General features: G+C 36.8%; 1 protein-coding gene across 1 annotated transcript in view; it reads left to right on the top strand.

The window, feature by feature from the left end:
• The window catches only part of RNF169 (ring finger protein 169), a 158,000-nt gene that overhangs the window by 65,755 nt on the left and 66,107 nt on the right, over positions 1 to 26,138 (top strand). The window lies entirely within an intron of this gene.

Below are 26,138 nucleotides of genomic sequence, written 5' to 3'. Positions count from 1 at the left end.
TGATTAGTGAGACTTTTAATGAATTATAATAGCTTTTTTTCTGCTTGTGCATTATTAAAAAAGTTCATGCTACAAATATAAAAAAATTAATAAAAGGGGTATATGGGAAAAGCATAGCTATTGCAAACTATGGTCTATTGTTAACAGTAATATTTTAATATTCTTTCATCAACAGTAACACATCTGCTGTAGCAATACTATGGGTCAACAATAGGGGGGTATAAAGTTGAATTCTTGATATTCTCACAAGCAGTGTGGACAACCAAAGCTAGAGGCTGAGCCCCCATTCTTGGGGTTTGTTTATATGAAACTTAACCCGACAAAGGATAGGTCAAGCCTACTTAAAATTAGACCTAAGAGTCACCCCCAAGAGAACCTCTTTCGTTGCTCAGATGCGGCCTCTCTCTCCAGCCAACACAACAAGCAAACTCACCACCCTCCCCCTGTCTACGTGGGACATGACTCCCAGGGGTGTGGACCTTCCTGGCAACGTGGGACAGAAATCCTAGAATGAGCTGAGACTTAGCATCAGGGGATTGAGAAAACCCCTAGAATGAGCTGAGATTCAGAATTAAGGAATTGAGAAAACCTGCACAAAAAGGGGGAAGATTGAAATGAGACAAAATAAAGTGTCAATGGTTGAGAGATTCCAGAGTCGAGAGGTTATCCTGGAGGTTATTCTTAAGCATTAAATAGATATCACCTTGTTAGTCAAGATGTAGTGGAGAGGCTGGAGAGAACTGCCTGAAAATGTAGAGCTGTGTTCCAGTAGCTGTGTTTCTTGAAGATGATTGTATGATGATATAGCTTTCACAATGTGACTGTGTGATTGTGAAAACCTTGTGTCTGATGCTCTTTTTTATCTACCTTGTCAACAGACGAGTAGAACATATGGAATAAAAAATAATGGGGGGAACAAATGTTAAAATAAATTTAGTTTGAAATGAAAGGAAGGGGTAAGGGGTATGGTATGTATGATTTTTTTTTCTGTTTACTTTTTATTTCTTTTTCTGAATAGATGCAAATGTTCCAAGAAATGCTCATGATGATGAATATGCAACTATGTGATGATATTGTGAATTACTGATTATATATGTAGAACAGGATGATCAAAAGTTAAGAATGTTTGTGTTTGGTGTTTTTTGATATTTAAAAAAATTTTTTTAATTAAAAAAAATAGTTCTATCTTTATAGTAACAAATGTTCTACACCAGTGCAAGGTGTTGGTGTTTGACTGGTGTATAGGAATCCTGTATTTTATGCAAGATTGCTTTGTAAAATCACAACTTCTCTAATTAAAAAAAAATCTGTTGGCTACAAAAAAAAAACCATATTAACCATACAATAAAATATTATTTGGCCATAAAAAAAAAACAATGGGGGGTATGAGGGGCATGGGAGGATTTGGGTTTTATTTTTATTCTTATTTCTGTTCTGGAGTAATAAAATATTCTAAAATTTATCATGGGGATGCCTGCACAACTATGTGATGAAATGGTGAGCCAGTGATTATAAACTTTGGATGGTTTATGTGGTGTATGAATATATCTTACTAAAATTGAAAAAAACAGTTCAGATTATTTGAAAAGATTTAAAGAAGTAAAGGAAAATCACTATTAATCCCACTTCCTGATAACTATATTTAAATGTTTATCATAAATTTAAACTTAAAACTTTCAAAAACTAGATTTGGGATCACAGTATACGTACCAACTTTACTGCCCTTTTTTAGCACTTCATACGAAGCTTTCCATATTGATAAATATAGATCCATATCAATGTTTTTTAATGGCTTTATTGAAAATATAATTGTAATGTATCACATGTATACTAATATTTCCCCAAAGCCAAAACTATTTGAGTAAAAATCAGAAGTAACTTTAAAAATAATAAGTAAAAGAGATTCTACAAGATAAATTGATTCTTTTAATTTCCTACATGTTGCCAAATTTGTATAAAAATTCACACGTAATCTGCTTCCAGTGATAGATCAATTGCTTCCTTTGAAATTGCAATCTTGATTATATCGTTCTGGAGGCAATTAAGAGTTTAAGGTCATATTTGCTGATTGAATGAGAGCCAACTTTTTGTTTGTGTGTTATCCCAAACTTTAAAAAAATTGCAAGTGGTCAACACATTATAATATAGAGATGATGTGGATATTTTACCTTAAGTTGAGAAGCAGTATAGGGTAGTGGTTAAAAGCTGAAGGTAAGATACTGTCTCTGCCACTTACTATTGAGTGAACCTCGCCAAGTATTAATTTCCTGGTCTGTAAGATGGATTCTATAGTATTTAGCATATGGTTACTGTGAAACAGTACCAGTACATAGTAATCTACATCTTCTTTAAATCTTTCCAAATAATCTGAACTGCTTTTTTCAATTTTATTAAGATTATTAAGATACACCACACAAACTTTGAAAAAATCGAGTACAAAATGACTTACTTCATTGCTGCCATTTATCAGAAAGTCATTGTTGGAAGAGAAGAGTTGTTGGTGTGAAGTACAAATGAATTCCCAGGTTTCTTGAACTCTTGGCCGGGGAGGCCTGTCTTTGCCTTTTTATAATCAATTGTTTAGAACTCTTACTTTCTACTTCTCATAAGTGAGTACCTTCTCCTTCATCCCAGCCTTTTAGCTTGGCAGCTAACATGTAAATTACATGGTATCTGCTGATTTACAGATATTTACAGATAAACATGAATGCCTGAAATTAGTTAATTTAATGTGCATATCTGTATGACCCATGTAATAATTTAAAACCCATTTGAAGTAATTTTAAAAAATATTTTTATTGATAAAACAACATACAAACATTCCATACATGGTGTACAATCAGTGGCTTACAATAGCATTACATAGTTGTGTATTCATCATCATGATAATTTTTTTGAACATTTGCATCATTCCAGAAAGAGAAGCAAAAAAGGAAAAAGAAAAAACTCATACATACCATACCCCTCACCCCTCCCTCTCATTGACCACTAGTATTTCCATCTACCCAATTTGTCTTAACTTTTGTTCTCCCTATTGTTTGTTTATTTTTATCCATATTATTTACTCATCTGTCCATACCCTAGCTAAAAGTAGCATCAGACACAAGGTTTTCACAATCACAGTCACATTGTAAAAGCTTTATCATTATACAGTCATCTCATTTTGAAGTAATTTTAAGTATGTTATTAATTAAAACAGAAAATTTGTTAAATGTTATTTGAACATAAGTATTTAGATGAGCTTAATTCTAAAACTAACATTTAAATTGAAAGGTGTTCTAGAATTTAAATTGAAGAAAGCATGTATCATTAACATGATTTCTTTAAACTTATGTAAGAATTATAAATTCAAATCAATTGCTTTGGCACTGATTATGTGACTACTCAAGAATAAGCAGTGGCTTTAGCCTTCTATACAAAAAACTGTTTGCTGTGATTTCAGGATTCTGTGGAGTGGAAGCTGTGAGTAGTCCTAGTTTACCCCAAAATACACTATTTTTGCTGCAGCATCAAAAATAGTCACCAATTGTACCTTATAGAAATGATAGATGTTAATGTCAAGTGAGAGTCTAGGAGCCAGATCGAAGATGAAAAGCATTGATTGTTCTAGTAATCAAAGAAAATTGAAATGTGTTGGCACTAATGTGATTATAAGTTCATCATGCTCTGAATCAGTGGTCTACAACTTTTTTTTTGACAGCTTGTATTATATTCCTTTTCTCCCCATATAAGTTTTAAATATTTTCAATGTCTTCTATTAAAGAATAAGCTATAAACAGAAACAAAAATGTATGTGTTCAACCTATTTAGTGAGATGGTGATATTTAATAGATACAACTTTATGGACTATAAGTGCATGATTTGTGAAATTTAAAATATATATATTGAAAATTAGTTAATACATCATTTAATATATTAGTGCTGGAGAATTTGCATGCAGTTAAAATAAACATACACTTACGGGGACGTGTGCTCAAACATTTTTTACTTAGAGAAGCAGAATAGGACTTGAGCACCTGGAGCTGTGGGCCTAGAACAGGGATCAGCAAACTTTTTCTGTAAAGGACCAGAATATAAATATTTTTGATTTGGTGGGCTACACAGTCTCTGTTGCAGTGACTCAATTCTGCTCTACCTTAAAAGCTTCCATGAGCATGATGTAAATGAATGCATATGGCTGTGCTACAACAAAGTTTTATTTATAGATGCTGGTTGTTGGCAGTCCTTGGCATTACTTAGCTTATAGGTAGCTGCATTAGTCACATCTTTGCCATTATCTTCACTGCCCATATTTCTTCTATGTTCTCTATCTAAATTTCCTTCTTATAAAGAGAGCATTCATATTGGATTTAGAGGCTATCCTAATCCAATATGAACTCATCCTAACTAATTACATCTGCAAATGCTCTATTTACAAATAAGGTCACATTCACAGGTACCAGGGGATATGGATTTTTGGAGGACACTATTCAACCCAGTACATGGGCACTGGGCTGGATTTTGCTCCGATTTCTGGCTTGCACTGCTAGATTTGTATTCCATCTTCCCCATTAATCAGCTGTAAATCCTAAGCCAAGTTAATCAACCATTGTGTGCCCCAGTTTTCTCATCTGTGAAAACAGAATTATAATGATTCCTAGCTCTTACAGTTACATGAGGATTTTATGAAATGGAATTTGTAAAACTCTTCTAACTCAGTTTTTATCTGGCACAAAGTACTAGCACTTAATAAATGTTAATATCATTACTGTTAATAGGGGAGAACATTTAAGAAATATGAAACCATTGATGTAATTTATTATAGTGTCTTCTGATCAATTTTTACCTGTAATCTGGCTCTGCTCTGATCTTTTCTCTCAAAGAAGCCAGGGTGGTATTTCTAAAATGCACTTCTGCTTTCATCCCCTCTTCTCTTCTGTGCTCCCTATTGCCCTCAAGACAAAATCTAAGTTTTATATATAAGTGGTCCTTGATAATCTGGTCTGGTTGATTTTTTGCCTCATAGCTCCTCATTTCCCTTTCCTCAGCTCATCCCTAGGCTGGGTTGGTTTCCCTCGATATGGTATTTGTATTTCTGTCATACTATATGTTTCAAATGTCCCTTTAATTAAATTTTTTTAGACTGTAAACTCCAGTAGGACCAGGATGGGTCTATCATTGTATTATTTGCATAGTATTTGGCATATAATAGACATTCCATAAATATATCCTGAATATGGATTGTTTTGATGTTTATGTATATATTTATACTTTCCATCACCAAGCCCAGAGTCTGGCACATAGTATGCACTATAAATTTGTGACCTCAAAAACAAAAAAGTCTGTATCTTGTTTGCAAAAAAGTAATGAGAGTAATAAAATATGCAGTCAAGAGAAGACTGCTGTGGTATATGGAAAGTACCAGGTCTGAATACAGTGACATCCTTGCAGAGCTCAATAGGGATGGCATGTTCAGAAACTGGAAAACAGTGGACTTCCTAAAGGCTGCAGGCAAACAAGGTCAAAATATGATAGAATGAGCCATAGACTAAGGGACAAATTCCCCCCTCCCCCTTTCTAGCTGTAGGTCTTTAGGCAAGTGACATTATGTACACTAAGCCCCAGTTTCTTGTGTGTAAATGATGATTGCAGTACCAGTGAGCTCACAGAACTGTTATGAGGATTAATTGAGATACCTCATGTAATGTGCAAGCTGGGGCCAGGCACATGATAAATACTCAATCTGCTTTATTTGATTTGGGTTTTTAATTTTGTTTTGGTTTTTAATTTTATTATGATTATATATATGTATAATAAAATTTTCCATTTAACATTTTTAAGTGTACAATTACAACCATCACCACTATCTATTACCAAATAAATAGCTTTTTCACCACTGGGAGACAAATATTACTGAATTAATTTTTTTTTAATTTCAGCCTCTCTATTTTTTATTTTTAAGAAGTCATTCTTAGTCTCCAACTTTTATTATTATAGCATCCTGTTCTTGTTTAGTGAATCTTATCTCTCTGTAGTTTTTTTTTCTTTTACTCTCTGAAATTTTAAGAAACTTCCTGCTCTTCCCTATGGTGTCTCATTTTTGTTTCTTTTCATGCATATGTACATGTGTTCGTACCTGGTGTATTTTGTCATTCATGTTAGTGACTTTTCTCAAATGTCATATTATCCTTGGCTGTATATCGAATATTCATAAGGCACTAAAAAATTAGTTGGAAGCTGTAGTGTTTAGACAGGGTTTACCCTTTTCAGTGACAGATTCCCAAATGTCAGTATCAGTGGATATTTTCTTTTGGGTTGGTCAAAATTCCTAGGAAGAAATATTTCATTTTCCTGCCTCAGAAGCATAGATAGGAGAGAAAGCTGGAGTTTATCTTTTGAGTATGTGGATTTAATCTCCTTATTATTGTTGAAATTTTTGTTGTAGTAACAAATATATAACATAAAGTTTTCATTTTTAAACACTTTAAGATACACAATTCAGTGTTAATTACATTTGCAGCACTATGCTATCATCACTAACGCCTATTACCAAAACTTTTTCATCACCCCAGACAAAAACTCCATACCTATTAAGCATTAACTCCCCATTCCACCCCTCTTCCACCATTACCCTCCTTATAACGTTCAATCTACTTTCTGAATATAAATTTGTATATTCTAGTTATTTCATATAAGCAAAATCATACGATGTCTGTCCTTTTATGTCTGGCTTATTTCACTCAACATGATGTCTTCAAAGTTCAAGCATGCATCAGGGCTTCATTCCTTTTTACAGCTGAATGGTATTCCATTGTATATGTATTCTTCATTTTGTTTATCCATACCTCAGTTGATGGACATTTGAGTTGCTTCCATCTTTTAGCAATTGTTGCTTTGAACGTCAGTGTGCCAATATCTGTTTGAGTCCCTGCTTTCAATTCTTTTGGGTATATACCTAACAGTAGGATTGCTGAGTCATATAATTCAGCACTTAACTTTCTGAGGAACCACCAAACTGTCTTCCACAGTGGCTGTACCATTCTGCATTCCCACCAGCAGTGAATGAGTATTCCTGTACTCTATATCCTCTCCAACACATGTAATTTTTTTGTTTATTTGCTTTCTGTTTGTTTAGTGGCCATTCTCATAGTAGTGAAATGATACCTTGTGGGTTTGATTTGCATTTCCTTAATAAATCATAAAGTTGAGCATCTTTTTATGTGCTTTCTGCCCATTTATATATCTTCTTTGGAGAAATGTCTATTCAAGTCTTTTGCTTATTTTGAATTGGGTCATTTGTCTTTTTGTTGTTGAGTTGAAGGATTTCTTTATATATTCTGGATGTTAAACCTTTATTGGATATGTGATTTCTAAATATTTTCTCTCATCATGTAAGTTGTTGTCTTTGAGGTGCAAAAGTTTTAAATTTTCAGATGCTCCCATTTATCTACTTTTTCTTTTGTTACTTTTTTTTTCTTTTGTGCTTTGAATATAAAGTCTAAGAAACCATTGCCTAACACAAGATCCTGAAGTTGCTTACCTATATTTCTTCTAGAAGTTTGATAATTCTGGGTTTTATATTTCACTCTTTGATCCATTTTTAAAAAATTTTTCTTATTGTATAGTATAACATATATACAAAGCAAAGAAATAAAAAAGCAATAGTTTTCAAAGTACTCTTCAAAAAGTGGTTACAGAATAGATCCCAGAGTTTGTCATGGGCTACCATACGATCCTCTCATATTTTTCCTTCTAGCTGCTCCAGAATATAGGAGGCTACCAGGCTTAAATACTTTTTTATCATCACAGTCAACTTTTTTTTCCCTTCTTTTTTTGTGAACAATAACATATATAAAAAACTATAAATTTCCAAGCACAGCACTATAATTAGTTGTAGAACCTATTTCAAACTTTGACATGGGTTACATTTTCACAATTTTAGGTTTTTACGTCTAGCTGCTCTAAAATGCTGGAGACTAAAAGAGATATCAATGTAATGATTCAGCATTCATATTCATTTGTTAAGTCCTATCTTCTATGTATAATTCCACCATCACCTCTGATCTTTCCATACCTCTCATTGGGGTTGTTTGGGCTATAGCAATTCTAAATTTTTGATATTGCAAGGGTCTGTCACTAACATGGGGTAGGGAGATGAAACTATCTAATGTTCTGGAGAGGCTGGGCTAGGTTTCAGGGTTCTCTGGACCGGGAACCTGGTTGTAGGTTTCTGGCAAGTTACTCTAGTGGCTGGAACCCTTGTGGAATCTTATATATTGCCCTAGGTGTTCTTAAGGATTGGCTTGAATGGTCCTGGTTGGGGGTTGGCAGGTTATGATAGGTAGCAAGGTGTACTTGAAGCTTGTGTAAGAGCACCAGGATCAATAATGCCTTCCTGATCAACAGGGGGAAAAGAATTGTAACAAATAAGGTATCAGTGGCAGAGAGTTCAAATAGAGTCGAGAAAAGGGCACAGACCAGCCCTAAACTGCCTTGGGGAAGTCTCAGAAAGGGCCCTGGGAAGTCAAGAGGCTACTCTGGAGGCTACTCTTATAGAAGCTTCAACTAGATATTGCTGTTTATCATAGGTGGCCAAACCCCAACCAAAACTATTCCTGCCAACCCTAAAGAACACCTAGGGCTCAATCTGAGATTCTACAAAGGTTCCATGCACTGTGATTACTTTCCAGAAAGCTACAACCTCCAGATGGGTTCCTAGGCCAGATAAGTCCCAAAAACCAGAGAGGCCACTCTCTCCAGAATATCAGCTGGTTCCATCACCCTATCCCATATTATCGACAGCCCTTTCCAACATGAAAAAATTAGAATGGGCATAGCCCAAACACCACTTAAGATTCAGAGAAAAATTAGGGAGTAGGTGAAGTTATTACAGGGAAGATAGGATTAATAAATGAATATGACTGCTGAATCATTACATTGATATTTCTTTTAGTCTCTGTGTTAGTCAGCATTCTCTAGAGAAACAGAACCAAGAAGAGAGATCTGTAAATATGAGATTTATAAGATGTCTCAAACAACTGTGGTGCCTGCCAAGTATATAATTGTTTTGTTTTGTTTTGTTTTGTTTTTTACATGGGCAGGCACTGGGAATCGAACCCGGGTCTCTAGCATGGCAGGCGAGAACTCTGCCACTGAGCCACTGTGGCCTGCCCTATAATTCTTTTTAATGTATTGTTAGATTTGGTTTGCTAGTATGTTGTTGGGGAATTCTGCATTATAGTTGCAAGAGATATTGGTCTGTAGTTATCTTGTCTTATAGTATCGTCATCTGGTTTTGGTATAAGGGTGATATTGGCCTTGTATAGTGAGTTAGTGAGTGTTCCCTCCTTTTCAACTTTCTGAAATAGGTTGAGCAGAAATGGAGTTAAGTCTTCTTGGAATGTTGGGTAATATTCCCCTATGAAGCCATCCGGTCTTAGGCTTTTCTTTGTTGGGAGGTTTTGGATTACTGATTCAATCTCTTTACTAGTATTTCGTTTGTTGAGATCTTCTATTTCATCTTTAGTCAATGTAGGTAGTTTTTGTGTTACTAAGAATTTGTCCATTTCATCTAGGTTATCTGCTTTATTTGCATACTGTTGTTCATTGTATCCTCTTATGGTCCTTTTTATTTTAGTGAGTGCAGTAGTAATGCCTCCCTTTTCATATCTAATTTTCATTATTTGGATCCTCTCTTTTTTTCTTTGTCACTCTAGCTTAAGTTTTGTCAATTTTTAAAAAATTTCACAGAACCAACTTTTGGTCTTATTGATTTTCCCTTTTGTTTTTTTTTGCTCTCTGTTTCATTTAACATCACTCTAATCTTTGCTACTTCTTCCTCCTGCTCACTTTGGATTTAGTTTCCTTTTCTCTTTCTAGTATGTCCAGTTTTGAAGTTACATCTGTGATTTAAAGTTGTTCTCCTTTTTTTTTTGTATGCTGTATGGTGGAGGTCACATTTTATTCTTTTTCCATGTGACTATCTCATTATTGAAGCACCATTTGTTGAATTTTTTGGATGGGAAGGGGGAAGTGCATGGGCTAGAAATTGAACCTGTATCTCCTGCATGGCAGGCAAGAATTCTACCACTGAACTACCCTTGTACCCCTTCTCCCTTTTTAATGTAAGCATTAGAGCTATAAATTTCCCTCTCAGCATTGCGTTTGGTACATCTCATAAATTTTGGGATGTTGTATTTTCATTTTCCTCAAGATATTTCCTGATTTCCTCTTTAACCTATTGGTTGCTTAAGAGTATGTTGTTTGATTTCCACATATTTGTGAATTTTCCATTTCTCCCTCTGTTAAAGATTTCTAGGTTCATTTCTCTGTGACTGGAGAATATACATTATATGATTTCAGTATTTTTTTAATTTATTGAGACTTTTTTGTTACCCAACATATGGTCTATCCTGGAGACTGATCCATGTGCACGTGAGAAGAATGTGTATTCTGTTTTCATACACTCAGTGTGTATGTTCGGGTGTAACATTCTATATATGTATATGTCTGGTATGTCTAGTTGGTTTAGTGTATCAGTCAAATCCTGCACTTCCTTATTAATCTTCTAACTAGATGTTCTATCCATTATTGAGAGTAAGTGTTAAAGTCTCCTACTATTGATATAGAGCCATCATTTTCTCCCTTCAAATATGACTGTATTTTCTTCTGTATTTTGCAGTTCTGCTGTTAGATGCATGTATTTATAATTGTTACATCTTCCTGTTGAATTATCCCCTTTATCAGTATGTAATGACCATTTTTGTCCCTCATAATTGTTTATTTTTTTTGTGTGGGCAGGCACCGGGAATCAAACCTGGGTCTCTGGCATGTAATTGTTTTCTGACTTGCAATCTATTTTATCCGATATTTGTATAGCTATCCCAGCATTCTTTTGCTTACTATTTGCATGCTATATATTTTTCCATCCTTGCACCTTTAACTCTTGTATTTTTTCCCTTAAGGTGAGTCTCTTGCAGACAGCATATAGTTAGGTCACTCTTTTTCCATCCATTCTGCCAATCTCTGCCTTTTGACTGTAGAGTTTAATCCATTTACATTTAAAGACACTGTTGATAATACAAGATATTCTTCTACTGTTTTGCCTTTATAAGTCTTATACCTTTTTAGTCCCTCAGTTCTTCAGTTAATGCCTACTTTTATATACTTTTGATTTTTTGTTTTTACCATATTGAGTGCCTTCTCTTTTCTATCTGGATATATATGCATATATTTTTCATACTTTTTCCTTGTGTTTACCATAGGATTAAAATTTAGCATCCTAAATCTATAACAACCATATCTGGTTTGATACCCACTTAACTTCAGTATCATACACAAATACTTTTCCTATACTCCTCTGGCCCTTCCACCCTTTTTATACTTGTTACAGTTTTTATCTTTGTACAAACCACAGATTTGTTTTTAAGCATTTGCATTTTAGCATCTGTCAGAAGTAAGAACTGAAGTTACATACCAATACACTACTATAATACTGACATTTGTAATTACCCAAATGGTTACCTTTACTGGAGATCTTTATTTCTTTGTGCTGCTTTTGAACCTCTGTCCAATGTCCTTTCCTTTCAGTCTGAAGAACTCCTGTTGGCATTGCTTGTAGGACAGGTTTAATGGTGATGAACTGCCTCATCTTTTGTTTATCTGGAAATGTCTTAATCTCTCATTTTTAAAGGAAAGTGTCAAGATATAAAATTCTTTGTTGGCAGTTGTTTTCTTTCAATACTTTAAGTATTTCAACCCACTGGCTTCTTGCCTCCATGGTTTCTGATGAGAAAGTGGGAATGGAAGAGTCCAAAATCTGTAAGGTAGGCTGTGAAGCTGGTGGCTCTGATGAAGGGTCTGTACAAACACCACAGGAAAGGTTCACTGACTGAAGAAGCAGTGAAAGAGTTTCTCTTCTCCCTTAAATGCCTTCAACTGATTGGATTATCTTGCAGGAGGCACACCTTAGTTGATCACAGATGTAATCAGCCACAGATGCAGTCAACTGACTGATGATTTACTCAGCCAGCCACAAAATATCCTTGCAGCAATGGTCAGGACAGTGCTTGCCTGACCAGACAACTGCACATAATCATTTGGCCAATTTGACACCTGAGCCTAACCATTACAATCTCCAATGTCTTGGAGCAGCTAGAAGGCAAAACCTAAAATTATGGAACTATAACCCATAACAATAGCATTCATTCTAATTGGGATTCGCTTGTACATAACATGTTGCTTTTCTCTTGCAGCTTTCAGAACTCTCTCCCTGTCCTTTGTATAGGCTAATGTGATCAATATATGATAGAAAATATTTTTCTTTATGTTTATCATCTGTACTGTTCTCTGGGCTTCTCGGATGTGCTTATACCTGTCTTTTGCTAAGTTTGGGAAGTTCTCTGTCATTATTTCTTTGAATATTCCTTCTGCTCCTTTCTTTCTTCTCCTTTTGGGACTCCCATATCACAGCTATTGGTACGCTTGATGGTATCCCAGAAGTGTCTTTGGCTATTGTTCTAGTTTGCTAGCTGCCAGAATGCAATATACCAGAAACAGAATGGCTTTTAAACAGGGGAATTTAATAAGTTGCTAGTTTACAGGTCTAAGGTCCCAATTAAAACAAGTCTATAGAAATGTCCAATCTTAGGCATCCAGGGGAAGATACCTTGGTTCAAGAAGGCTGATAAAGTTCAGAATTTCTCTCTCATCTGGAAAGGCACATGGTGAACACAGTCAGGGTTCCTCTCTCATCTGGAAAGGCACATGGCGGACACGGCATCATCTGCTAGCTTCTTCTGGCTTCCGCTTTCATGAAGCTCCCCGGGAGGCATTTTCCTTCTTCATCTCCAAAGGTCGCTGGCTTGTGGACTCTGCTTCATGGTGCTGCAGCATTCTCTGCTCTCTCTGAATCCCCTTTTATAGGACTACAGAAACTTGTCAAGATCCACCCAAATGGGTGGAGATTTGTCTTCACCTAATCCAGCTTAACAACCACTCTTGATTAAATCACAATTCCAGGGAGATGATCTGATTACAGTTTCAAGCATATAGTATTGAATAGGGATTATTCTGCCTTTATGAAATGGGATTTAGATTAAAATATGGCTTTTCTAGGGGACATACATCCTTTCAAACCAGCTGTTTTCACTCTGTATAATTATTTTTTCTTTCTGTTCCTCAGCCTGACTCCTTTCACTTGTCCTGTCTTCAAGTTTGCTGATTCTCTCGTCTGTGAGCTCTAATCTCTTGAAACCCTCCTGGACATTTCTTACTTCAATTATTGTGGTCTTCAATTCCAGTAGTTCTGTTTGGCTGTCTTTTAAAATTTCTGTATCTTTGTTGAAATTCTCATCTTGCTCATTCACTGTTTTCCTTATATCCTTTAGTTATTTTTTTTTCATCTCCTTGAGCATTTTTAAGATCATTTAAAAAATGTCTTTCTTTGGTATGTCCACATTCTTGTCTTCATTGATGTTTTCTGGATTTTTATCCTTTTCCCCTGAATGGGCCATCATTTCCTGTTTCTTTATTTGCCTAGTCCTCTTATTGCATACTGTACATATAATACATAGATATTTTATTTATTTATATATTTTTGGAGGGTGTGGTCCAGGAATTGAACCGTATGGAAGGCGAGTATTATACCATGGAACCACCCATGCACCCTCATTTTAATATTTTAAACTATTAACTGTGGCATTTATTCCTTGATTGAGATGTCTGTTTCCTGATTTTGTTAGCAGCTGGTGATAATGTAGAGGTTTGTTTGGGATACAGTCCTCTTTTAAGGAATTTCTGCTCAAGGCTATGCTGTGTCTTTTCTGGGCCTTTGTCTTACCTTGGACTTGTGCTTGTTAGTTGTTTTGGAGTTCCCCTGTTTACAGGAGTTTGAATGCCCCCTCTGTTTCCCAGGAGGCAGATCTCCCTCTCCCAGTTCATTAAAACAGGCAAGCCTGTGTCCTGTACTGTCTGCTTCTATAGTTTCTTATACTCCTTTTGTTGTCTCAAGCTGCTTTTGCCTAGAGGGCAAATTCTGGGAGGAGGGGTACACTGGAGAAGAGTTTCCCAAATCAGTCATTCCCAACCAAAACAGGTCCAGGGACCCAACAAAAAGGGCACAGACCAGCCCTAAACTGCCTTTGGGAAGTGTCAAGAAGGGCCCTGGGAACTTCTTTCACATCCTCCCAAAGTTGAGCTTTCTTGACTTGCCAAGCAAATGCTACCCTTAACTTGTCTTCACAGCCTTGAGGAAGTGTTGTCTATATGTCACCTCTTCCCCTGTCTTTTTCTGGGGTAGGTTGGAACACTGGCTGCCATCTGAGCCAGGCCCCCAGTGATCTGAAGTTGCTAGTCAAAAACCATGATTAGCAATCACCTGTGGCATCCCCTGGTCTTGGGAAAGAGGATTTTTATGTCTTCTTCTGTCACCACTGAGCAGGCCAGGCGCTGGACCACACGTGGTGGTCTGCTGTGGGGATGGGCAATGGGCCTGTATCCACCATTCTTAGATAGAGCAATTTATTGGTCTTTAACATACTTTACCAGTGTTTTCTTCCCACTCTTCCCTGGATGCTGTAGTGTTTGTTCTCTTGACTTCCAGAGTTTCAGAATAGTTGATTCAGACAATTCTTGCCTGTTTAAGGACTGAATGGGAGGACTGAATCCTGGAGCTTCCTATTCCGCCGTCTTCTCACAATCCTCTTTGAAAGGCTTTAATTTTGATGAGGTTCAGTTCATCTGTTTTTACCTTTTGGTATAAAGTCTAAGAATGTAGTGCCTAATACAAGGTCTTTAAACTATTTTTCTATGTTTTCTTCTAAGAATTGTATAGTTCCAGTTTTTATATTTAGGTTGTTAAAGCAGTTTGAATTAATTTTTGTTTATGGTATGAAGTAGGGGTCCACTTTCATTCTTTTGCATGTGGAGATCCAGGTTTCCCAGCACCATTTGTTGATCAGACTGTTCCTTCCCCACTGAGTGGTCTTGGCACCTGTTTTAGTTTCTGGCTGCTAAAACAAATACAGTGGTTTGGTTTAAACTACGAGAATTTATTGGCCTGAAGTTTTGAGGCTAGGTGAAGTCTAAAATTGAGGGTTAGCAAAGCAATGTGTCTTCCCAAAGGACTGTGGCATTCTGGGGCTAGATGCAGGAGATCCTTCGTATTTGGCTTTTCTGTCACATGGCAGTGCACATGGTGGCATCTTCAGCTTTCTCTTCCAGGTTCTGTTGACTTCCAGTTTCCAGGTGTTTCGTGTGGCTTCCTTCTCCTGCCTCTCTACCTGACTTTCACTCTGCTTATAAAGGTGCCCAGTAATCTGGATTAAAGTTGGGCTACATTTTAACTGAAGTAACATCTTCAGGAGATCATATTTATAACTGGTCCACAACCACCAGAGTTAGGACCAAGGCCAAGAACATGTCTGAACTGGGATACACAATTCAATACACCACAGCACTCTTAACAAAAATCAACTGGCCATAGATTTGTGGGTCCTTATTGTTATTTAACAGCTTTACTGAGATATAATTGACATACCTAAGCTGTACATAATTAAAGTACACAAGTTTTGAATATGTAGAAACTTATGAAATCATCAACACAGTGAAGGTCATAAACATATCTATCACCCTTAGAAGTTTCTTCATGTTCCTTTGTCATCCCTTCTCTTGAACTGCTCCCCATCTCCAGGCAACAGTGGATCTGATCTACTTTCTGTCATAAGATTAGACTGCATTTTACAAGTATTTTTTATAAATGGATCATACAGTGTATACTCTTCTTTCTGGCTTTTTCATTTAGCATAGTAATCTTGAGATTCATTCACTTAGTTGCTTGTAACTATAGTTCATTCCCTTTTATTGTTGAGTAATATTTCAGTTTATGGATATGTCACAATATGTTCTCACCGTGTTGATGAACATTTGAGTAATTTTCAGTTCTTGGTTATTACAAATAAAGTAACTATAAATATTCATGTAAAAGTCTTTGTATTTACATATATGACTTTTTGTCTTAGATAAATAATTAGGAGTTAAATAACTGGATCATATTGTAGGTGTATGTTTACTTTTTTTAAGAAGCTGTGAAGTTGTTTTCTGCAGTAGTGTATGAGTTCCAATTTCTTCCCGTCTTCACCAACATTTGGTATGGACACACTTCTAAATTTTAGCCATTCTAAAATGTAGGTATGGAGTACCTAAAATAAGTAGGTATGGAGAGGTATCTTACTGTGGTTTTAATTTACATTTCTCTAATGAGTATTGATTTTGAGCATCTTTTTATGTATTTATTTACCTTCCATATATTTTCTTTGGTGTAATGCCTATTCAAATCTTTCACCATTTTTTTTTTAACTTTTTAAATTGTATAACATATATACAAAGCAAAGAAAGAAAAAAGCAATAGTTTTCAAAGCACTCTTCAACAAGTAGTTACAGGACAGATCCCAGAATTTGTCATGGGCTACCATATCATCACCTCAGATTTTTCCTTCTAGTTGCTCCAGAACATAGGAGGCTAGAAGGAATAAATACTTTTTTATCATCACAATCAATTTTTTTCCTTTTTGTGAAAAATAACATAAATACAAAAAAGCAATAAGTTTCAAAGCACAGCACCACATTTAGTTATAGAACAGATTTCAGAGTTTGGCATGGGTTATAAGTCCACAATTTTAGCTTACTTCTAGCTGCTCTAAGATACTGGAGACTAAAAGAGATGTCAGTTTAATGATTCAGCTATTCATATTTGTTCATTAAACCTTACCTTCTCTGTATAACTCCACCATCACCTTTGATCTTCCTATCCCACTCTTTAGGGGTATTTGGACTATGCCCATTCTAACATTTTCATGTTGGAAGGGGCTGTCAATAACATGGGGTAGAGAGGTGGAACTAGCTGATGTTCTGGAGAGGCTGGGACCTTTAGGTTTCAGGATTTATCTGGTCCAGGGGCCTATCTGGAGGTCATAGGTTTCCTGAAAGTTACCCTAGTTCATGGAACCTTTGTAGAATCTTATATATTGCCATAGGTGTTCCTTAGGATTGGCTGGAATGGTTTTGATTAGGGTTTGGCAACTTATGATAGGTAGCAATGTCTAACTGAAGCTTACGTTAAGAGTGACCTCCAGAGTAGCCTCTCGATTCTATTTGAACTCTCTCAACCACTGACTGATACTTTATTAGTTACACTTTTTTCCCTCTTTTGGTCAGGATGTTATTGTTGATCCCATGGTGCCAGGGCTAGACTTATCCCTGGGAAATCATCTCCACTTAACAACCACTCTTTTTCTTTTCTTTCTTTTTTTTTTTTTACATGGGCAGGCACCAGGAATCGAACCCGGGTCCTCTGGCATGGCAGGCAAGCATTCTTGCCTGCTGAGCCACCGTGGCCCGCCCTTAACAACCACTCTTGATTGAGTGATATTTCCAGAGAGATGACCCTGATTACAGTTTCAAACATACAGTACTGAATAGGGATTAGAAGAAATGGCTGCCTTTACAAAATGGGATTAGGATTAAAACATGGCTTTTCTTGGGTACATAAATCATTTCAAACCAGCACATTCCACCCTGTGGACACCAAAAAAGACATGTTTTTCCATATACAAAATACACTCATAACAATAGCAGAGAACCTTAAACTGTCAGTAACATTAAGATACAATACAAGATTAAAATCAGTACAAAATCTCAAAGTTAGTTACAGGCATGGTCTGTCCTAAAGCAAGGTTCTCCTCCAGGTCTGGACCTGTAGAAACTCAAAACAAGTTAACTGCTGCCAACATACAAAAGAGAAACAATCATAGGATACATATACCCATTTCCACAGGGAGGAAGGAACACAGGGGCCACCAGACCCAAGCAGTTTCGAAAACCTGCAGGGAAACACCATCAGATTTCAGAGTCTGAGAGTCGTTAATCTTTGGGGCTTTAGAAAGCGGCAGTCCCACCCTTTCCAAAGGCCTACGCAGAGGCCTGCCTCTCTCCAAATGTAACCTTGGGGGACATTAGGGAGACTACCTTTTTCTCGGCTGCACCCTCTCCAAGGATCGGGGCTGCACCTGGGCTCTTTGCCATTTCCAGGGTACACACTTAACCCCTCCATGTGGTGGTAGCCAGGCTCTCCCCAAACCCCAGGGAATGTGCTTCACCCTCTCCAAAGCCTGAGGCGGCACAACTCTTCCACTGCAACAGGTGGAAGGCCCATCCTCTGCCTTCGGGGCAAGCTCACCCTCTCCCCATGCTTGGGTGTCTGCTCTCCTGGCCCAAGGCTTCTTGACTTCAGACCCCAACCTCCATGGTTTTGTCTCCGAAGTTATTTTTCTCTCCAACGTGTCCCTTCTCTGTTCCTCTCAGTCCCAACTGGCAGTGATTCTCTTTATATGGATCCTGAAATACTCTTGTTGGCTTTCTATGCAGTAGCTTTGGATCAAGCCCATCAGACATAAGGAGTTTCCACAAATCCTTCCTGGATAACTCCGTGTCCAATCCTGGCTTTCTCTGAAATGGCTGACTGGTTCCACATTTGGCCAAATCTTCACGTGGGGTGCTGTTATCTGGGGTCTCCCTTCTTGGAAGCCTAGAATTCTCCAGAACATCAATTTCTAGTTTTTTTGTACCCAAGAGTTCAGTTTTCAGCTTATCTCTTTCCTGTGGCATTTCACTATAAGCTGCAAGGAGAAACCAGGCTGCACTTTCCACACCTAAATTAGAAATCTCTTCTGCTAAATATCCAAATTCATCACTTTTAAAGTCTGCCTTCCAGCCAAAGCCACTAGTCTACTTTGCCAGATTATTTGCCATTTTAAAACAAGGATTGCCGTCCATCCAGTCTGTGATGACACACACCTCATTTCTGTCTAGAGCCTGGTCAGAGGTATCTTTAGAATACACATTTCTACCAAGAGTCTCTTCAAAGCATTCCATAGCCTTCTCTATCAAGCTTCTCACAACTCTTCCAGAATCTTCCACTTATCCATTTAAAAAGCCATTCCAGGGCGGGCCATGGTGGTTCAGTAGGCAGTGTTCTTGCCTGCTGTACCGGAGACCTGGGTTCATTTCCTGGTGTCTGCCCATGCAAGAAAAAAGAAAGAATAAAAGAAAAAATAAATAAATAAAAAGCTGTTCCAATATGTTTGGTATTTGCAAACTGCAGCAGCACCCTACTCTCAGTACCAAAATCTGTTCTAGTTTGCTAGCTGTGGAATGCAATATACCAGGAATGGAATGGCTTTTTAAAAGGGGAATTTAATAAGTTGCTAGTTTACAGTTCTAAGGCCAAGAAAATGTCCCAATTAAAACAAGTCTATATAAATGTCCAATCAAAGACATCCAGGGAAAGATACCTTGGTTCAAGAAGACCAATGAAGTTCAGGATTTCTCTCTCAAGTGAGAAGGCACATGGCGAACATAGGGTTTCTCTCTTGGTTGGAAGGGCATATGGCGAACATGGCGTCATCTGCTAGCTTTATCTCCTGGCTTCCTGTTTCATGAAGCTCCCTGGGAGGCGTTTCCTTCTTCATCTCCAAAGGTCACTGGCAGGTGACCTCTCTGCTTCTTGTGGCTATGTCATTCTTCTCTACTCTCTCTGAATCTCTGTCATTCTCCAAAATGTTTCCTCTTTTATAGGATTCCAATAAACTAATCAAGACCTACCTACAATGGGTGGAGATGTGTCTCCATCTAATCCACCTTAACAACCACTCTTGATTAAATCACATCTCCAGGGAGATGATCTAATTACAGTTTCAAACATGCAGTACTGAATAGGGATTAGATGAAACAGCTGCCTTTACAAAATGGAATTAGGATTAAAACATGGTTTTCTAGGGCACATAAATAATTTCCAACCAGCACACACCTGCATTTATTAGGCATCATGTATAATGTCCAAAGCCCATGGTTCATCAACAGTCTCAATTTTAGATAATTTCTTTATTCCCAAGAGAAACAAATCTTTCACCTATTTTTAAACTGAGTTGTTTTTTCTTATTTTTGAGTTTTGGGGGATCTTTATATATTCTGGGTACAAGTCCTTTTATAAGTTATCTGCTTTGCAAAGATTTTTCCTAGACTGTGATGTTTGTTCTTTTAGTGTCATTTGAGGAGCAGAAGTTTTTAATTTTGATGAAGTCTGGTTGGTATATTTTTTTCTTTTGTGGGTTGTGGTTTTTGATGCTATATATATGAATTCTTTGCTTGGCTTATGATCACAAAAAGTTTCTCCTGTGCTTTCTTCTAGAGGTTTTATAGTTTTAGATCCTACATTTATGTCTATTTTGAGTTAATTTTTGTATATGGTGTGAGGTATGCATTCAGGTTCCTTTATTTGCATGTGGATGTACCAATTCCAGTACATTTACCTTTGCGCCTTCATTAAAAATAAATTGTCTTTGGATTTTCTTTATATTTTCATTTTATCTTACTATTATTTTTTATTTTTGAGTAATGAAAATGTTCTGAAATTGATTATGGTGATGATTGCAGAGCTGCTGATGGTATACTTTGGATCAATTGTATGTGAATATACTCAATAAAATTGCATTAAAAAATCAGTTGTCCTTTTTTTCCTGGATTTATTTCTAGACTCTATTTTATCTGTACTGTTGATCTGTTTGTCCATGTTATGCCAATACCATGCTGTTTTGATTCCTGTAGCTTTATAATAAGTCTTGAAATCTGGCAGTGATAATCATCAGACTTTGTTGTTGGCTCTTCCCACATCCCTTTGACAGCCTTCCCACATCCCCTGACAGTGTGGACCTGGCCTGGAGTTCCAGAGGGAGCAGAGGAACCTTTATGCACATACCGTGAGTGTATGTGCCTGGCCTAGTCTGTTTGGTAGGGGCCTGAGGGATTGAGCCAGGACATTCATTGCAGTCTCACTATCCAGAATTTCCATCAATGTGTGTAGAAGACTGCTCACAGAGCTCTCCTACAGAATGCTGTGGGAGAGCAGTGAAGTTGTGGCTGCCTGGGGCAAGGGATTGTTGTGTGTGGTACGTACAGTTCAGTGCCCAGGACCATGAGGAAGCTGTTTCTTAGGGAAGAGGGGACATTTTATGTGTGTAAATGAGGGAATTCCTAGGGCTGCACACATGTCCAAGACAAAATGCATGTGCAGAAAGGACCAGGGAGGCACCAACACTTTGACCTTGAGTGATTCTCTAAACTCATTGTATAGATAAACTCTGAAGTAGAGCACTCCCACAAATCAATCTGCAAAGACTGGGAAAGGTATTTTTTTTCTTTTTCTTTTTTTTTTTTAGCTCCTAGCATTCAAGGAAAGTCTGTCATAACTAGCTGGATACAAGCATAAGGAACAGATACCTCAGAATCTAAATTCCAGAAGTAACATATTAAAATATCAAAATGTCCAGGTTTCAACAAAAAACTATAAAACATACAAAAGAAACAGGAGCAATGGCCCAGACAAAGGAGAAAATTAAGGCATTAGAAGCCATCAATGAGGTGAACAGATCTGGGGCATACCAAAGACTTTTAAAAATGGTCCTAACTATGCTCAAAGAGCTCAAGAAAAACATGGACAAAGAACTAAAGAGAATCAGAAAGCTTATAGAAAGACACAAAGAGAATGTCAATACAGAGGTGGAAATTATGAAAGGGAATGAAACAAGTGAAGACCATAGTAACAGAAATTTAAAATTCTCTTTCTGGGGTTCAGCAACAGATTGGAGTTGGCAAAAGGAAGAATTGGTGATGTTGAAGGTAAAACCATTGAAATCATCCACTCTGAAGAGCAGAAAGAAGGAAGAATGAAGGAAAGTGAATGGAGCCTGAGGAACCAGTGGGACACAGTCAGGCATACCAATATACCTATTGTTGGAGTCCCAGAAGGAGAAGAAAGAGAGGAAGGGGCAGAAAGAATATTTTAAGAAGTAATTGCTGAAAACTTACCAAATTAAACAAAGCACATGAATATACATATCCAGGATGCTCACTGAACTCCAGACAGGATAAACCTAAACAGACATGACATGTTATAATCAAACTGTTAAATGCAAAAGATATAGAGAGAATTCTGAAAGCCTCAAGAGAGAAACAAGGTTTTCATGTACAAAGAAGCCTCAATAACATTGTGTCAGTTTCTCACTGGAAACAATGGAGGCAAGAAGGCAGTAGGATAACATATTTAAAGTGCTGAAGGCAAAAAATAACCACCAAGGATTCTGCATCTGGCAAAAGCATCTTTCAAAAATTGAGGCAGAAATTATGATACCCACCAATAGACAAAAGCTAACGAAGTTCATCACCACTAGACTGACCTTACATGAGATGCTAAAGGAAATTCTGCAGGCTGAAAGGAAAGGACAATAGACAATAGATCAAGCTGCATGGAGAAATAAAAATCTCTGTTAAGAGTAATGGCATGGGTAAATATAAATGTCAGTGCTGTTGTATTTTTGGTTTATAATTACATTTTTTACTTCCTACAGAATCTAAAAGGTAAAGGCATATGTAATGAGAAATCATTGGGTTTGGACATGTAATGTATAAACATGTAATCTGTGACAAAAATCATATAGAGTTGGGAGAACAGGGTGGGTACAGGAGCATAGTTTATGTGTATGCTATCAAAGCAAAGCATCATAGTTAAAGATTTAGGATGTTAATTTTAAGCCCTGTGATAGCTACAAAGAAAATATCAGAGAATGTGCAGTCATAAATACAGAAAAAGTACAGTTTGCCAGGGTCAGGGAGCTGGGGAATGGGTGTAGGATTTCTATGTGGGGAAGTGGAAAAATTTTAGTAATGAAGATGGTGAAGTGTACGTTAATGGTGAGTGTGATTAATCCCACTGAATGGTATACTTGAGAGTGGTCAAGATGGGAATATTCCCACAATTATAAATACAAAAAATTATTTTTATATATAGAAAAAAGAGCAACTAAAGAGACGATTAATTGCAGTATAGGATTCTGGATGGGATCTAATAAGGGAGTAAAAACGGCTCAAAAGGGCATTATTGGGACATTAGAAAAATTGGAATATAGACTGTAAGCTTAATGTCAATGTTAAATTTCTTGAGTTTTGTAACTGCTCTTAAGGTGGCTACATAAGTGCGTTCCCTTGTTCTTAAGAAATGCACATAGTAGTAAGTGTTCAAGGAGCGTGATGTATACACACAAGTGTTCAGAAAATGGACTGATAAATATAGATAGATGGTTTGATAAATGGATAGATAGATGGTTTGATGGATAGATAGAAAGGTATGGCAAATTGGTGGCTCTGAATATCTGGGGGCGGGGTAGGGATTTGTTGTAGTGCTCTTTGTAGGGTTTCTGTTACTTTTGTAGCTGTCCTATGACTTTGAAAGTATTTCAAAGCAAAAGGTTTTTCAAGTTAAAAAGGCAGGGCACAAACCGGGAAAACATAGTCTCAAAATATGTATCTCATAATGGACTTGTATAAAGAATATATAAAGAATTCATGCATGTAATAATAAGGTTAAAAGACAAAGGCCAAAAGTTTGAACAGACATTTCACAAAAGAAGTTAGGCTGCTGATCTCATGGAAATTTACTCAACATAATTAGTCTCCAGGGAAATACTAATTAAAAACATGAGATATCACCTCATACCCTCTGGGATATCTAAAATTAATACACTAACAGCTCCAAGTGTTGGTGAGAATGTGAATCAGCTAGAATCTCATGCATTGCTAGTGGGAGTATGTAATGGTATAATCAGGATGGGGGACATTTTGAGAATTGCTTTATAAATTTAAACACACATTTGCTATGTGTCTGAACAATTCCACTTGTAGTTATTTAGCCAAGTGAAACAAAAGCATTTGTCTACAAAACAACATGAGTGCTCATAGCAGCTTTACTCAAAATAGCCCATAGTAAATACAACCCAAATATCCAAGAATCAAATATATAAACAAATTGTGGTATGTTTGTACACTAGAATATAACTCATTCCTAAGAAAGAATGTCCTAGTAATAAACTCAGTAACGTGAATGAATTTTTAAAATATCGTGTTGAATGGATGAAGGAAGCCAGATACAATAGAATATATATGTATGATTTTTATAGCAGGCAAAACTAATCTGTAGTCATGGTCATTAGAGTAATTGTTTTCTGGGGTTTTTAGCAGGGTGGGAGATTGGTTACAAATAGGCATGAAGGGACTTTCTGTGGTGGTGAAAATGTTCTATATCTTACTTAGGGAGATGGTTACGTGGATATATATTTTTGTCAAAACTCAGTGAACTAAGTATACATTCTGTATGTGTTCGTTTTATCATATGTAAATTACACCCTAATATACTTGGGTCAAAAAATGAATTCTAAGTGGATTATAGATGTAAATATGAATGGCCAAATAAAAAGCTCCTATAAGATAACATGGGAAAATATTTTCATGACTTTGGGGCATAGAGAATTTCTTTAAAAGCACTAACCATAAAGTAAGACATTGATAAATTAGACTGTTAAAATCTGGAACTTCTTGTCATCAAAAGACACCTTTAAGAGAATGAAAAAGTCAAGCTACTGTATGGGAGAAAAGAATGTATATGCATATATATACACACATATACATACAACATGTTTATATGTGTATTTTTCCCCCTAACATCAGAGGAGCCTGTCTGTAAACTAGAGCAATGGGGATCTTCTACATATGATATAGAAGTCAGAGTTAATTGCTAATGCCTTTTCTTGTCCCCAAGGAATAAGAATACCTGTCCATCTGGGTGGCATTTTCCAGCGTTAAGACCCACATATTTGGTGGATGCCTCTGGGTATGGCTTTTGGCAATCTCAGTACAAGCTCCTGTTCTAATTGAAGGAATACTTTACTCCAGTGTTAATTCTATTCTTATTGTTGATGAAGTAGACATGAGACTCAACGCTCCTTTGCTGAGGTTTGTTCAGTTATTGCTGCACTATTTATTAGCTTAATTGATGCACGTAAAAGAAGTGCCTACCTATAAAATGAGTGGTTGAGAGATAACTGTTGTAGCTGTTGTTTTAAAATACCATTCTTCCTTTCTGTCACGTCAGCTGCCTGGGGTTTGTATAGCAGATGAAAGTGTCAGGCAATTTTTCTTTCTTTCTTTCTTTTTTAATATATATATTTTTTATAATTAAAAAAATTAACAACAAACAAAAATATTAACATATCATTCCATTCTACATATACAATCAGCAGTTCTCAATATCATCACATAGTTGCATATTCATCATTTCTTAGAACATTTGCATCGATTTAGAAAAAGAAATAAAAGACAAAAGAAAAAGAAATAAAACGATAACAAAAAAAAGAAAAAAAAGATTATACATAGCATACCCTTTACCCCTCGCTTTCATTTATCACTAGCATTTCAAACTAAATTTATTTTAACATTTGTTCACCCTATTATTTATTTTTATTCCATATGTTCTACTCGTCTGTTGATATGTTAGATAAAAGGAGCATCAGACACAAGGTTTTCACAATCACAGAGTCACATTGTGAAAGCTATATCATTGTTCAATCATCCTCAAGAAACATGGCTACTGGAACACAACTCTACGTTTTCAGGCAGTTCCCTCCAGCCTCTCCACTACATCTTGAACAACAAGGTGATAGCTACTTAATGCGTAAGAATAACCTCCAGGATAACCTCTCGACTCTGTTTGGGATCTCTCAGCCATTGACACTTTGTCTCATTTTACTCTTCCCCCTTTTGGTCGAGAAGTTTCTCTCAATCCCTTGATGTTAATTCTCAGCTCATTCTAGGGTTTTTCTCAATCTTTCTCAATCCCTTGATGCTGAGTCTCAGCTCATTCCAGGATCTCTGTCCCACGTTGCCAGGAAGGTCCACACCCCTGGGAGTCATGTCCCACGCAGAGAGGGGTAGGGTGGTGAGACTGCTCGTTGTGTTGGCTGGAGAGAGAAGCCAAACTGAGCAACAAAAGAGGCTCTCTTGGGGGTGACTCTTAGGCCTAGATTTTAAGTAGACTTGACCTATCCTTTGTGGGGTTAAGTTTCATATGAACAAACCCCAAAACTGGGGGCTCAGCCTATAGCTTTGGTTGTCCACACTGCTTGTGAGAATATCAAGAATTCAATTTGGGGAAGTTGAATTTCTCCCCATTCTCACCATTCCCTGAAGGGGGCTTTGAAATACTTTTCCACTCACTG

Source organism: Tamandua tetradactyla, chromosome 8 (assembly GCF_023851605.1).
Source record: "Tamandua tetradactyla isolate mTamTet1 chromosome 8, mTamTet1.pri, whole genome shotgun sequence".
Classification (NCBI taxonomy): Eukaryota; Metazoa; Chordata; class Mammalia; order Pilosa; family Myrmecophagidae; genus Tamandua; species Tamandua tetradactyla.
Note: the sequence above shows the minus strand (reverse complement) of the source record. Positions and strands in the feature narration are given on the sequence as shown.